A 12,698-nucleotide genomic window follows, 5' to 3' on the forward strand; every position below is an offset into this window, starting at 1 on the left:
GATCGTCCGTGTCGGTATATGTACCTCGCGAGTCCCCCATGGGTCATGAACTCTCGATGTATTTCCGAGGAGTATCATGTATATATGGTTGAGTGTTTAGTGGGTATTCTGAGACAATTCATTACATGGTGTTATATTGCATTGCATTTCATCACATCATTTATTTGATGCTTATATGTTTTGGTTGGCATTTGGAAAATACTTGATTTTGATTACCTTTATTGATGAAACCTAAATAGTGAGTGTAATATATATATATACTTATATAATGTACGATTTTTTTTAGATAAACTCCCGTCAGTACTTCTTCATTGTCGTTCAATGAGACATACTGGGTACACGTGGTTTCGTACTCATACTACGCTAGCTGCACTCTTTGTGGTGCAGATTCGATTCCGGGTACGAGCATATCTCATGGAGCAAATTGAGTCCGGCTTGAAGTTCTTGGAGTTGTGGTGAGCTGTTTGGCTGTTCCGTGGCCCACACCTCCCTCTATCTTTACGTATTCTGTTATTTAGTATTTAGAAAGGATATCCCTTAAGTGAGATTTGTTATTTTAGTTTCAGACTTGCATCGTATTCTAGAAGCTCTTGTACTTAAGACACCAATTCTTGGGGTGATATATTTTAGCTTCCGCATTTCGTACTTATAAGGAACTCAATGTTGGAGATTCTTTCTAAGTGTTAGTCTGTTTTTTACTCATTTATTGGTTTTGTTGGGTTAATATGTTGGGTTGGCTTACCTATTAGTTGGGAACATAGGTGCCATCACGACTTGAAAATTTGGGTCGTGACAAATTTGGTATCAGAGCCCTAGATTCATCAGTCTCAAGAGTACAAGAGCAATGTCTAGTAGAGTCATGCGGATCGGTATGAAGACGTCCATACCTATCTTCGAGAGGCTATAGGAAATTTAGGACATATTCTGTTCTTTTATTCATTATTGTGCACTCTTTACCTTGTAGAAATTCTAATCTTGATATCTCATTCTCTCTCAGATGGCAAGGAATTGTACATCGGCAAGTGGTGGATAGGATCGTATTCCTGCGCCTGCTTGTGGGAACACTGTCCGAGGTAGAGGTAGGAGACGAGCTCGAGGTCATTGTGGGGCCATGTTGGAGCACCTGTGGATGTTCAAGTACCAGTAGCTACCCAGGGTCGTGATAGGACCGTACCTCCTAATGCAGAGGTTATTAATGGGGATGTGCAAGATCGTGTCGAGGGGGATGGGCCAGCTCAGGCTCAAACCAGTACTATTGTTTCCCCAGTGCTTCAAGATACCCTGGCTCGTATGTTAGGGATCCTAGAGGGGATTGCCAGGCAGGAGCTGTGCCTGTCACTTCTGATGGCTCACAGACCCGTGTTTGAGGTCAAATTCCAGATCCGATAGTTTCTCCAGATTCTCAGACTCCCAGGACTCAGCCAACTGCCGCTGTAGCTCCTTGTTTGGATAGTATGGACTTTCCAGATATGACATCACATTTGGTGAACAGACCTTCTATGACTATTGATGAGCAAAAGATGTTTGGGAGGTTCAGACTAATGAATCCTCCTACTTATACTGGTTACTTAGCTGAGGATGCATATGAGTTTATAGTTAGTTGTCATGAGAGGTTGCATAATCTTGGATTAGTGGAGTCTCATGGAGTTGACTACACAGCGTTTCAGATGACTGGCTCAGCTAAGCAGTGGTGGAGGGATTATATTAGTAGTAGGCTAGTTGGATCTCATCCACTATCCTGGACTGAGTTTACTCAGGTATTTCTATCCAAATTTGTTCCACGCAGTGAGAGGGAGCGCAAGAGGGCCGAGTTTTAGGGTTTGCAGCAAAATGGAATGTCAGTTGCAGAGTATGAGGGTAAATTTCATGCCTTGGCTAGGCATGCTTCGATGATACTTCCCACAGAGGCTGAGAGAGTGAGGAGGTTTGTTAAGGGGATGATTATTCCAATTCGTCTAGGAGTTTCTCAGGTTGCTGCTTCTGGTGTTCCATTCCAGAAAGTGGTAGATGCTGCTAAGGAGTTTGAGATGATTCGACGTGAGGGATTTGAGCAGCGAGAGGGTGATTATTGAGGTGATTATGGTGGTGCTCCGCCTAGGATTCGGGGTTACTTGGGCAGAGGTTATCACCCTCAGTCCAGCAGACCCATTCATGCTGCTATACCAGCGTCTCAGGCTGGTTACGCTGGGCATAACTCTTCGAGCTCGGTACATACTTCGCAGGGTTCATCTTCTAGACCTGTAGTTCGTGGAGGGCATTCTGGTCATTCAGGTTCCTCTCATCAGCCTGCGTCTCGTAGGGGTTGCTTTTAGTCTGGTGATATGGGACACTTTGTGAGAGGCTTCCCTAGGATCAGAAGTGGTGGCTTACATCAGGGTTCTCAGGCTTTGACTTCCAGGGCTGCACAACCTCTAGCTAGGGGTGGTTCTCATTCAGGTAGAGGTGGTTCTCCTTCTTGTAGAGGTGGTGGTCGTGGAGGTTCACAATCTGATGGAGGTCGTTCTCACTGCTATGCTTTTCCAGGTAGGCCAGAGGCTGAGGCTTCAGATGCTGTTACCACAAGTATTATTTCGGTTTGTCATCGATCAGCTACTGTATTATTCGATCCAAGCTTTACTTATTCTTATGTGTCCACATATTTTTCTCCTAGTCTAGATATATCATGTGAGTGTCTTGATTTGCCGATACGTGTCTCTACTCCTGTCGGGGATTCTGTGGTTGTAGATTGGGTGTATCGATTATGTACCATTACCTTGATTGGGTACGACACTCATGCACATTTAAAGGTCTTAGATATGATAGATTTTGATATGATTCTTGGTATGGATTGGTAATCTTCTTAGCAAGCAATTTTAAATTGTCATGCCAAGACCATCACTTTAGATATGCCTGAAATTCCTATAGTAGAATGGAGAGGTACTCTTAGCCATCTTTCTAAGGGCGTGATATCATTCCTTAAGGCTCGTTAGTTGGTACAGAGAGGATGTTTGGCGTACTTGTCCCACATTCGAGATACTAGTATTGAGACTCCTGTGCTTGAGTCTATTCCTGTAGAGAGTGAATTTTTCAGAAGTATTTCCAACCGATTTGCCACGTCTTCCAGCAGATCGTGATATTGATTTTTGTATTTATGTGGAGCCAGGCACTCGGCCTATTTCCATTCCTCCTTATCGTATGGCACCAGCTGAATTGAAGGAGTTGAAGGAGCAGTTGCAGGATTTGTTGAGCAAAGGTTTTATTAGACCAAGTGTTTCTCCTTGGGTTGCTCTAGTGTTATTTGTGAAGAAGAAAGATGGATCTATGCGTATGTGTATTGACTATCGGTAGTTGAACAAGGTAACCATCAAAAATAAGTATTCGATACCTCGTATTGATGATTTATTTGATCAGTTGCAGGGTGCTTCAGTTTTCTCCAAAATTGACTTGAGATCTGGCTATCATCAGCTGAAGGTTAGGGCGGATGATATCCCTAAGACGGCTTTTCGAACACGTTATGGTCATTAAGAGTTTTTGGTGATGTCTTTCGGACTTACTAATGCCCCAGCAGCTTTTATGGACTTGATGAATGGAGTGTTCAGACCGTATTTAGATTCCTTTGTTATTGTCTTCATAGATGATATATTGATATACTCACGCACTAAGGAGGAATATGAGCATCATTTGAGGATTGTTCTTGGAATTCTAAAGGAGAAGAAGATTTATGCAAAGTTTTCAAAGTGTGTGTTTTGGTTTAGTTCGGTAGCATTCTTGGAACATGTAGTGTCAAAGGAGGGGATCATGGTGGATCCTAAGAAGATTGAGACGGTTAGAGATTTGGTCAGGCCTACTTCAGTTACTGAGATTCGAAGTTTCTTGGGCCTTGCAGGTTATTATCGACGGTTTGCTGAGGGTTTATCATCCATTGCATCTCCATTAACTAGATTGACACAGAAGGAGGTGACTTTTCAGTGGTCTGACGAATGTGAGGTTAGTTTCCAAAAGCTCAAGATTTTATTGACTACTGCTCCGATTTTGATCCTACCCGTGGAGGGAGAGGGTTTTGTTGTATATTGTGATGCTTCTCGGATTGTTCTTGGTTGTGTGTTGATGCAGAAAGGAAGGGTGATAGCTTATGCTTCGAGGCAGTTAAAGGTTCATGAGAAGAACTACCCTATTCATGATTTACAGTTGGCGGTTGTTGTGTTTGCATTAAAGATTTCGAGGCATTATCTTTATGGCGTGCATTATGAGGTGTTCACGGATCATCGTAGCCTCCAATAAATATTCAATCAGAGAGATCCAAATTTGAGGCAGCGAAGATGGTTGGAGTTGCTCAAGGACTACGACATGACTATTCTTTATCATCCAGGCAAGGCAAATATTGTAGCAGATGCCTTGAGTCGAAAGGCGGTAAGTATGGAAAGTCTAGCCATGTTACAGGTCGACGAGCGTTATTTAGCTAGGGATGTCCAATCCTTGGCCAATAGCTTTGTGAGACTTGATATTTCAAAATCTTGTAAGGTGTTGGCTTATATGGAGGCTAGGTCATCCTTGTTGGAGCAGATTCGGGCTCAACAGTTTGATGATGGTGATTTATGTAAGATTAGGGACAAGGTGTTAAAAGGAGAAGCCAAGGCTGCAATTCTTGATAGTGAAAGAGTTTTGAGGATTAAAGGTCGTATCTGTGTTCCTTGTACAGGTGATTTGACTTGATTAATCATGCAGGAGGCCCATAGTTTGAGGTATTCTATTAATCCGGGGGCTACTAAGAAGTATCGTGACTTGAAGCAACACTATTGGTGGTGTCGTATGAAGAGGGACATAGTAGATTTTGTATCTCGATGTTTGAATTGTCAGCAAGTGAAGTATGAACACCAAAAGCCTTGAGGTGTGACTTAGAGGATGCCCATACCTGAGTGGAAGTGGGAGCGCATTGCTATGGACTTTGTGGTAGGGTTGCCACGTACCTTGGGTTAGTTTGATGCTATATGGGTCATCGTGGATCGACTGACTCAGTCTGCACACTTTGTACCAGTTTAGACTACCTATAACTCAGAGAAGTTAGCCAAGATCTGTATTCAAGAGATAGTTCGTTTGCATGGGGTTCCTATATCTATTATTTCATATCGTGGCACCCAATTTACATCTAATTTCTGGCAGTCAATGCAGAAAGAGTTGGGCACTCGGGTGGATCTTAGTACAACCTTTCACCCTCAGACTGATGGTCAGTCTGAGCGTACTATTCAGGTTCATGAGGACATGTTGCGGGCGTGTGTGATTGACTTTGGTGGTCAGTGGGATCTGTTCTTTCCTTTAGCGAAGTTTGCTTACAATAATAGTTATCATTCGATCATTCAGATGACATCATTTGAGGCTTTGTATGGTAGGAGATGTCGATCTCCAATTGGCTGGTTTGATGCATTTGAGGTTAAACCTTGGGGTATAGATTTGTTGAGGGAGTCCTTGGACAAGGTCAAGTTGATCCAAAATAGACTTCTCATAGCTCAGAGTAGGCAAAAGAGTTATGCAGATCGAAAGAGTCGTGATTTAGAGTTTATGGTTAGAGAGAGGGTTTTATTGAAGGTTTCACCCATGAAGTGTGTGATGAGGTTTGGAAAGAAGGGCAAGTTAAGTCCAAGGTATATTGGTCCTTTCGAGAATGTTGAGCGTATTGGTAAGGTGGCGTGTCAGTTGGCTTTGCCACCTGGTTTGTCAAGTGTCCATCCTGTATTTCATATTTCAATGCTTAAGAAGTATCATCACGGTGGTGATCATGTGATTCAATGGGATTCAGTGTTACTTGATCAGAATTTGACTTTTGAGGAAGAGCCGATCACCATTTTGGATAGGCAAATTCGGAAGCTAAGGTCCAAGGAGATTGCTTTAGTAAAGGTGCAGTGGAAGCATCGTCCTGTGGAGGAGGCTACATGGGAGAGAGAGTCAGACATGAGGAGCAAATATCCTCATCTTTTTTAGCGTTCAGGTTAGCTCTTTTCTTTTCCCGTTCGAGGACGAACGTTTGTTTAAGTTGTAGGTGATGTAACGACCCGCTAGGTCGTTTTGAGAACTAGGACTAGTTCGACTCCTTTTGAAAATTCAACAGGTATTTTAAACTATTTGATAACTAGGAGTACTTAGTTGATACATATATCTATATTATAATTAATATACTTGAATAGCAATTTGGTCAAATTCATATTTATTTTTTTTAATAACCCTTACCATTTGACTATATAATTAAAACAGATTAGTTAGGTTATTTTAGAAGAAAAAAAATAATAATAAAAGTTGGAAATTTCCTGGAGGCGAGATGCACCAAACGGCCGCGACGAACATTGAATTCCTAGGTAAACTTATCCGAATTAATTAACGTTTATATATAATTGTATGGTGCAGATGATTTAATTGTAGGATAGTACTAATGCATATTTTATTAAATTAAAAGTGACATAGGTTGATTGGGATAATGATGATCAATGATTACTTAATCATTGGAACATTGAATTTCTCATGCATTTATATTCATAATTCTTAAAAATAAAATGAAATAGGATACTTGGCAGTATCCATTTGAAGAAAAGGAAAAAAAACCGTGTTCTCGGCATTACTGTGTTTCTTGATTTTCTTAATTAATTCTTAATTTTATTTATTTTATTAAATTATGATACTAGTTTTTGATATATTGAGATAGATAATTAATTATTAGGTATATATTATATGATTTAACATTAAATTTTAGGATATTTGGAGAGGTTAAAGATAAGTTCTTGGCTTGAAATTTAACAAGTACGATAATTTTGGCATACAAATTATATAAAGATTTGATGCTTGATTAGAAGTATGAGTGAAAATTTTTGGGTCTATGATAGGCACATAATAATATGAATGTCTACAAACTCGCTTATTTATGAATATTGCATCATTGGTAGATCGTGAACATTACGAAACTTTGCAAAAACGGAAGGAACTATCTTGAAGATTCGTGACACGAATTCGGCACTTGAGGTATGTTAAGACTTTTAGACTTGTTGAAGGACGTTTTCCTAATTAAAGATTTAAAAATCAAAATAGACAATGGAGTAAAGGGGAAAAAATGGTGGTCTCGTATCAATGGTGTGACGGGCATTGGTAAGAGTGCCGGTGTTATATAAAGGAAAATTTCTATTATAGAATGTGGATTGAAATTTGAGAATGCGAAAGCATATGGGCATTAGCTGATATATTATTGACGTGGATTCCTTGTGTAATTGTGTTTTATTTATTTTACCCGTATAGTTGTGATAATTGAGGTGGTTATGTATTATGTTCATATTGATTGATTGAGATGCATTATCATCCCCTCTATTGAAATAATAGTGTGCACATGCATAGACATGAGACTGAGTATAAGTTGGGCACGTGAAGATTGTCCGTGCTGGTGATGGTGAGATGTTAAGAATGTAATTTCGGTATGTGGAGACCGTCCGTGCGAAAATTGTTTGATATTATGATAGTGCGTTGAGATCGTCCGCACAGACACGTGGAGATCGTCTGTGTCGGTATATGGACCTCGCGAGTCCCCCATGGGTCATGAACTCTCGATGTATTTCCGAGGAGTATCATGTATATACGATTGAGTGTGTATTGGGTATTCTGAGACAATTCATTACATGGTGTTATATTGCATTGCATTTCATCACATCATTTATTTGATGATTATGTGTTTTGGTTGGCATTTGGAAAATACTTGATGTTGATTACCTTTATTGATGAAACCTAAATAGTGACTGTAATATATATATATATATATATATATATATATATATATATATATATATATATACATACTTATATAATGTACAAATTTTTTTTATAAACTCCCGTCACTACTTCTTCGTTGTCGGTAAATGAGACATACTGGGTACACATGGTTTCGTACTAATATTGCGCTTGTTGCACTCTTTGTGGTGCAGATTCGATTACGGGTAGGAGCACATCTCGTGGAGAAAATTGAGTCCGGCTTGAAGTTCTTGGAGTTTTGGTGAGCTGCTTGGCTGTTCCGTGGCCCACACCTCCCTTTATCTTTACGTATTCTGTTATTCAGTATTCAGACAGGATATCCCTTAATTTAGATTTGTCATTTTAGTTTCATACTTGCATCGTATTCTAGAAGCTCTTGTACATAAGACACCAATTCTTGGGTGATATATTTTATCTTCCGCATTTCGTACTTATAAGGAACTCAATGTTGGAGATTCTTGCTAAGTGTTAGTCTTTTTTTTTACTCATTTGTTGGTTTAGTTGGGTTAATATGTTGGGTTTGCTTACCTATTTGTTGGGAACATAGGTGCCATCACGACTTGAAAATTTGGGTCGTGACAATTCATTTAAAGCTTCTTTGTATATAGTAGTATACAGTAAGATTTATATTCTTATGTAGTATAAATTGTGAAAAGTACTTAAATATTATTTTCATGTCAATAAAAAAAGTTGCACTATAATGATGTTACCTTATCGTGTCTAAATACAATAACAACTATGTCTCAATTCGAAGCAAGTAGGAGGTGTTTACATTTGCATATCCAGAAATTTCTTCAAGAGTCTTCAAAATTAAAGAAGTCAATAAAAAAATATTTATGAATGTGTGCCCTTAATTTCTTAATCAAACTATTTAATATTTAGCTATACCATAAAAATAGTGTTATAAACCTACAATTTTATAACAAAATTACTAACATGAGAGATCATCAGTTTGTCTAGTATCTTGTGGCACAAAGTTATTTATACAGTTACTGACCGTGATTGGTCAATACAAAGTTTAATATATTTCAAGTTTCATCCACCACTAGACTACTAACAATATTGTCAGGAATGAATATGCTATTTGTTTTCAGAGGAGGAAAGGATTTTTGATTTTCTAATGGGAATTGTCGACACATATTCAACTATACATTCTCAAATATAAATTGTTGACCCATTCCCAAACATAGGAATAGCCTATGCTTTCATGGCACAATAAGAAAACAGAGATCTAGTACTGCAAATCACATATCCACAATTGAAGCAACTACCTTGCTTAAAAAAGAGGGTGAATCACGACAATGAAAAGTTGAGGATGGGGTTCGACATCAATTTCGAACTTGCATACAATGTGGGATAAGTAATTACACCAAAGATTATTGCTTTAGAGTGATTGGGTATCCTGCAGATTGGCGAAAACCATGCAACAAAAACAACAAGAAAATCAATAAAACTGCAGTTTCGTGGGCATCAAAAAAAATAAAAAGGAACCAAACACACCCACAGGTATGGCTCTTGCAGCAACTATTGAAGAGGCTATATCAGCAGCTCCAAGATTTACACATGCTCAACACCAACGACTACAATTATTACTGGGTAATAATCGAGCATCCACAAGTAACTCGTCTGTGAGTATGACAACCTCTAATTTTTCAGGTAAGACAAAAGAGGAATGGATAGTTTATACGGGTGCTACGAACAATATAGCTTATGATATACGTTCTCAAGCAAACAAGATAGTTCACACAGCTTTACCACCAGTGCAAGTCCCCAATGGTGATAAGGTGAAAGTTCATGCCTTGGGCCAAGTGTCCATTGGAAAAAGATTAATTCTTGAAAATTTTCTTAGAGTTCCTAATTTTTTCTTAATTTAAATTTTAGTTAGCAAATTGACAAATGACTTACAATGTCAAGTAACCTTTTATCCGTACTCTTTTGTGATTCAGGATTTAACTTCGAGAATGCTGATTTGAGTGGGTATAGAGAGAAATGGTGTCTAATACTTGGATCCAACGGAAGGGGGGCAAGCATTGATGTTGAAGAAGTCTGTCAGTGCAAGTTTATGGAATCAACGATTGGGGAATATATCAATGAATCGTATTTCTGTAGTTCCTAGTTTATCGATTAGTTTTTGTTAAAAGAAGCCTTTGTTTTGTGATGTTGTTGTACGGCAAAATAAACACGATTATCTTTCCTTCTAGTATTAATAAAATTGAACATGTTTTTTATGTAATACATTGTGACATTTGGGGACTATACAAGACGTAATCTCTTTCTGGGTCTCATTATTTCCTTAACATAGTTGATGATTTCAGTCGAGCTACATGGGTTTTTCTCATGAAGAATAATTAGAAACTAAAGAACGTCTGTTGCGATTTTTTAATTGGGTAAACACACAATTTAGCTTGCGAGTCAAAATCCTATGAAGAGACAATGGTCTAGAGTTTAAGCATGAGGATTTAAAGTCACATTATTTTCATTATGGTATGGAAAGTCAATGTAGTTGTACAATGCTCCAACAAAATTGAGTAGTTGAGAGAAAACATAAATTGCTACATGAAGTGGCTCGTGCATTGCAATTTAAAGTGCACCTGCCTATCATGTTTTGGGGAGAATATGTACTTATTCTGGTATATTTAATTAACTTAATGCGTCTTTCTAGTCTTAAAAATACAACCCCATATGAGAAACTACTTGGTAAAGTTCCTGCATATGAGCATTTTAGATATTTCGGATGTCTTTGCTATGGACATTTGAATAGAAAGGGATACATAATTTATGATCTTGGAGATAAAAGTATTTATGTCTCACGTGATGTACAATTTTTTTAAGAAGAAAAGGGGATGCGGCGTATTTACTTAACTCAACCGATTATATTAGATGGGCCATCTTCACAAGAAACAAATTGCATAAGACAGTGTGACACAAGTGAGAATTGTACTATTATTGAGATTTCAGAAGTTGTACCCACAAGAACTTCTTCCCTACCAGTAACTTTATCAAAACCTTTTGCATCTTCTCATGAATCTTATGATATCATTAAGTCTACTGCATCTAGAAGCATTGATTCTACATATCCTGCACTTGGTAAATGATCGCGACAAGTCTCGCGTAAATTTTAAGGGTATGATTATGTTTTTCCCCCTTCTCTTGTTACAGGAGTATAAGAAAACATCTTCTACTGAACAAAAGAACTATCTTTTGAGGATTAGGCTTTTGGTCTAGGGGTAAGAGCATAGAATGTGATATCGGCGTTACGCACAATTAATAAACATAGACAAAAGCTATGTATTTAACTGGAAAATTATAAAGGGGCGGGCCAATTATCCTTCAAGTTTTAAACTATGTGCCAATGGCACTCTTGAAATTCTTGATTACAAAAAAAGAAAAAGAAAAATATCAGCACTTGTTCTTATATCTTGTGGTACAAAGTGATTTATAAAGTTATTAATCATGATAGGTCAATTTATACTCTAATTTGTTTCAAATCTTATCCACCACTAGACTACTAAAAATATTAGCAGGAATGAGTATACTATTTGTTATCACACTGTAATATCTTTGTCTATGGAAAGATGATGTTAACAAGAGAACGCTAAAGATATTCACTTGTCTAGCGTTGTCATTTTTCTTTGGTCATTCTTTATTTTTATGAAAGCCCTTTAGTTGTTACTGCTACGGTAGGATTTGAAGAATGTTGTCTATGAGTGGACTGGGAAATATTTAAGTTGCTAAGGAACGGGATCTGTATGCTACTACGACAAAATGCATCCCTAGTCTTGGAATCCATATAAGTACCTTATTCCTATTTCCTGTGTGCATTCTATTTTCATGATGATTATTTTCATTCTCTGTTCTTCTTTACTTTAAAAAGCATGGAATGCATACTGATTCATTCAAGGTTCTCCGTGTACTGTAGTGTGCAGTAAGCTTTGTATTATTATATAGTATAAATTGTGAAAACTACCTACATATTCATTTCATATCTATAAAAGCAGATGCATTATAATGATGTTCCCTTTCCATGAGTGAATACAATAAAAACGATGTCTCAATTCCATGCAAGTTGGGGGTGACTAAAGTTGAATATTCAGAAATTTCTTCAAGAGTCATCAAATTTTAAAGATGTAAATAAAAAATATTGATGAATGGGTGAGAAAAATTTCATAATAAAACTATGCAATATTTAGCTAAACTATAAAAATAGTGTAATAAACCTACAATGTTATATCAAAAAAACTAACATGAGAGATTAGCACTTTGTCTTGTATCATGTGGCACAATGATATTTACACAATTACTAACCATAATTGGTTAATATACAATCTATTCTGGTTCAAAATTTTATCCACCACTAGACTACTAATAATATTGTCCGCAATGAGTATGTTTATTGTTATCACAGTGTAATATCTTTGTCTACGTTAAGAAGATGTTTACAAGAAAACACTGAAGATATTCACTGGTCAAGGTTTGTCATTTTTCTTTGGTCTTTCTTATTTTTTCATGAAAGCACTTTTGTCATTATTTCTACTTTAGGATTGCAAGGGAGTCTCCTATGGGTGGACTGACAAATGGCTAATCGCATGGTTACTAAACTATACATGTGTAGTAACTAATATCCCTTCTTAGAATTCTTTGTGAGATGCTTATCTTAACCTCTTCCGACTTCTATAGAACTGTTTCTGTAATTGTTACCCGCATTGACCTATAAAGTCTCTTAATCTAATTGTTAATAGTATGACTTCTCTTTCTTTGCCTACTATTACAATCCTTCTAAGTTCCTATCTACCTAACTAGAAGAAAGTTGAGGATTATTTATGAGGCTTATCAATGTCTATATATGATCCCTTCGACCAGACTCTTATGGGAAATAAATAATGCTTACATTGGTCTACTCCACATTTACAACTCAAATATACTATAGAGATCCACACAAA

General features: G+C 37.5%; 1 long non-coding RNA gene across 1 annotated transcript; it reads left to right on the forward strand.

The window, feature by feature from the left end:
* Window positions 1-8,804: 8,804 nt before the first annotated feature.
* LOC109121329 (uncharacterized) lies at window positions 8,805-10,041 on the forward strand. The gene is made up of 2 exons (XR_011212060.1): window positions 8,805-9,542; window positions 9,705-10,041. It is a non-coding gene; the product is annotated as an uncharacterized lncRNA (long non-coding RNA).
* The last annotated feature ends 2,657 nt before the right edge of the window (window positions 10,042-12,698 follow it).

This window comes from Solanum lycopersicum, chromosome 10, assembly GCF_036512215.1.
Source record: "Solanum lycopersicum chromosome 10, SLM_r2.1".
Classification (NCBI taxonomy): Eukaryota; Viridiplantae; Streptophyta; class Magnoliopsida; order Solanales; family Solanaceae; genus Solanum; species Solanum lycopersicum.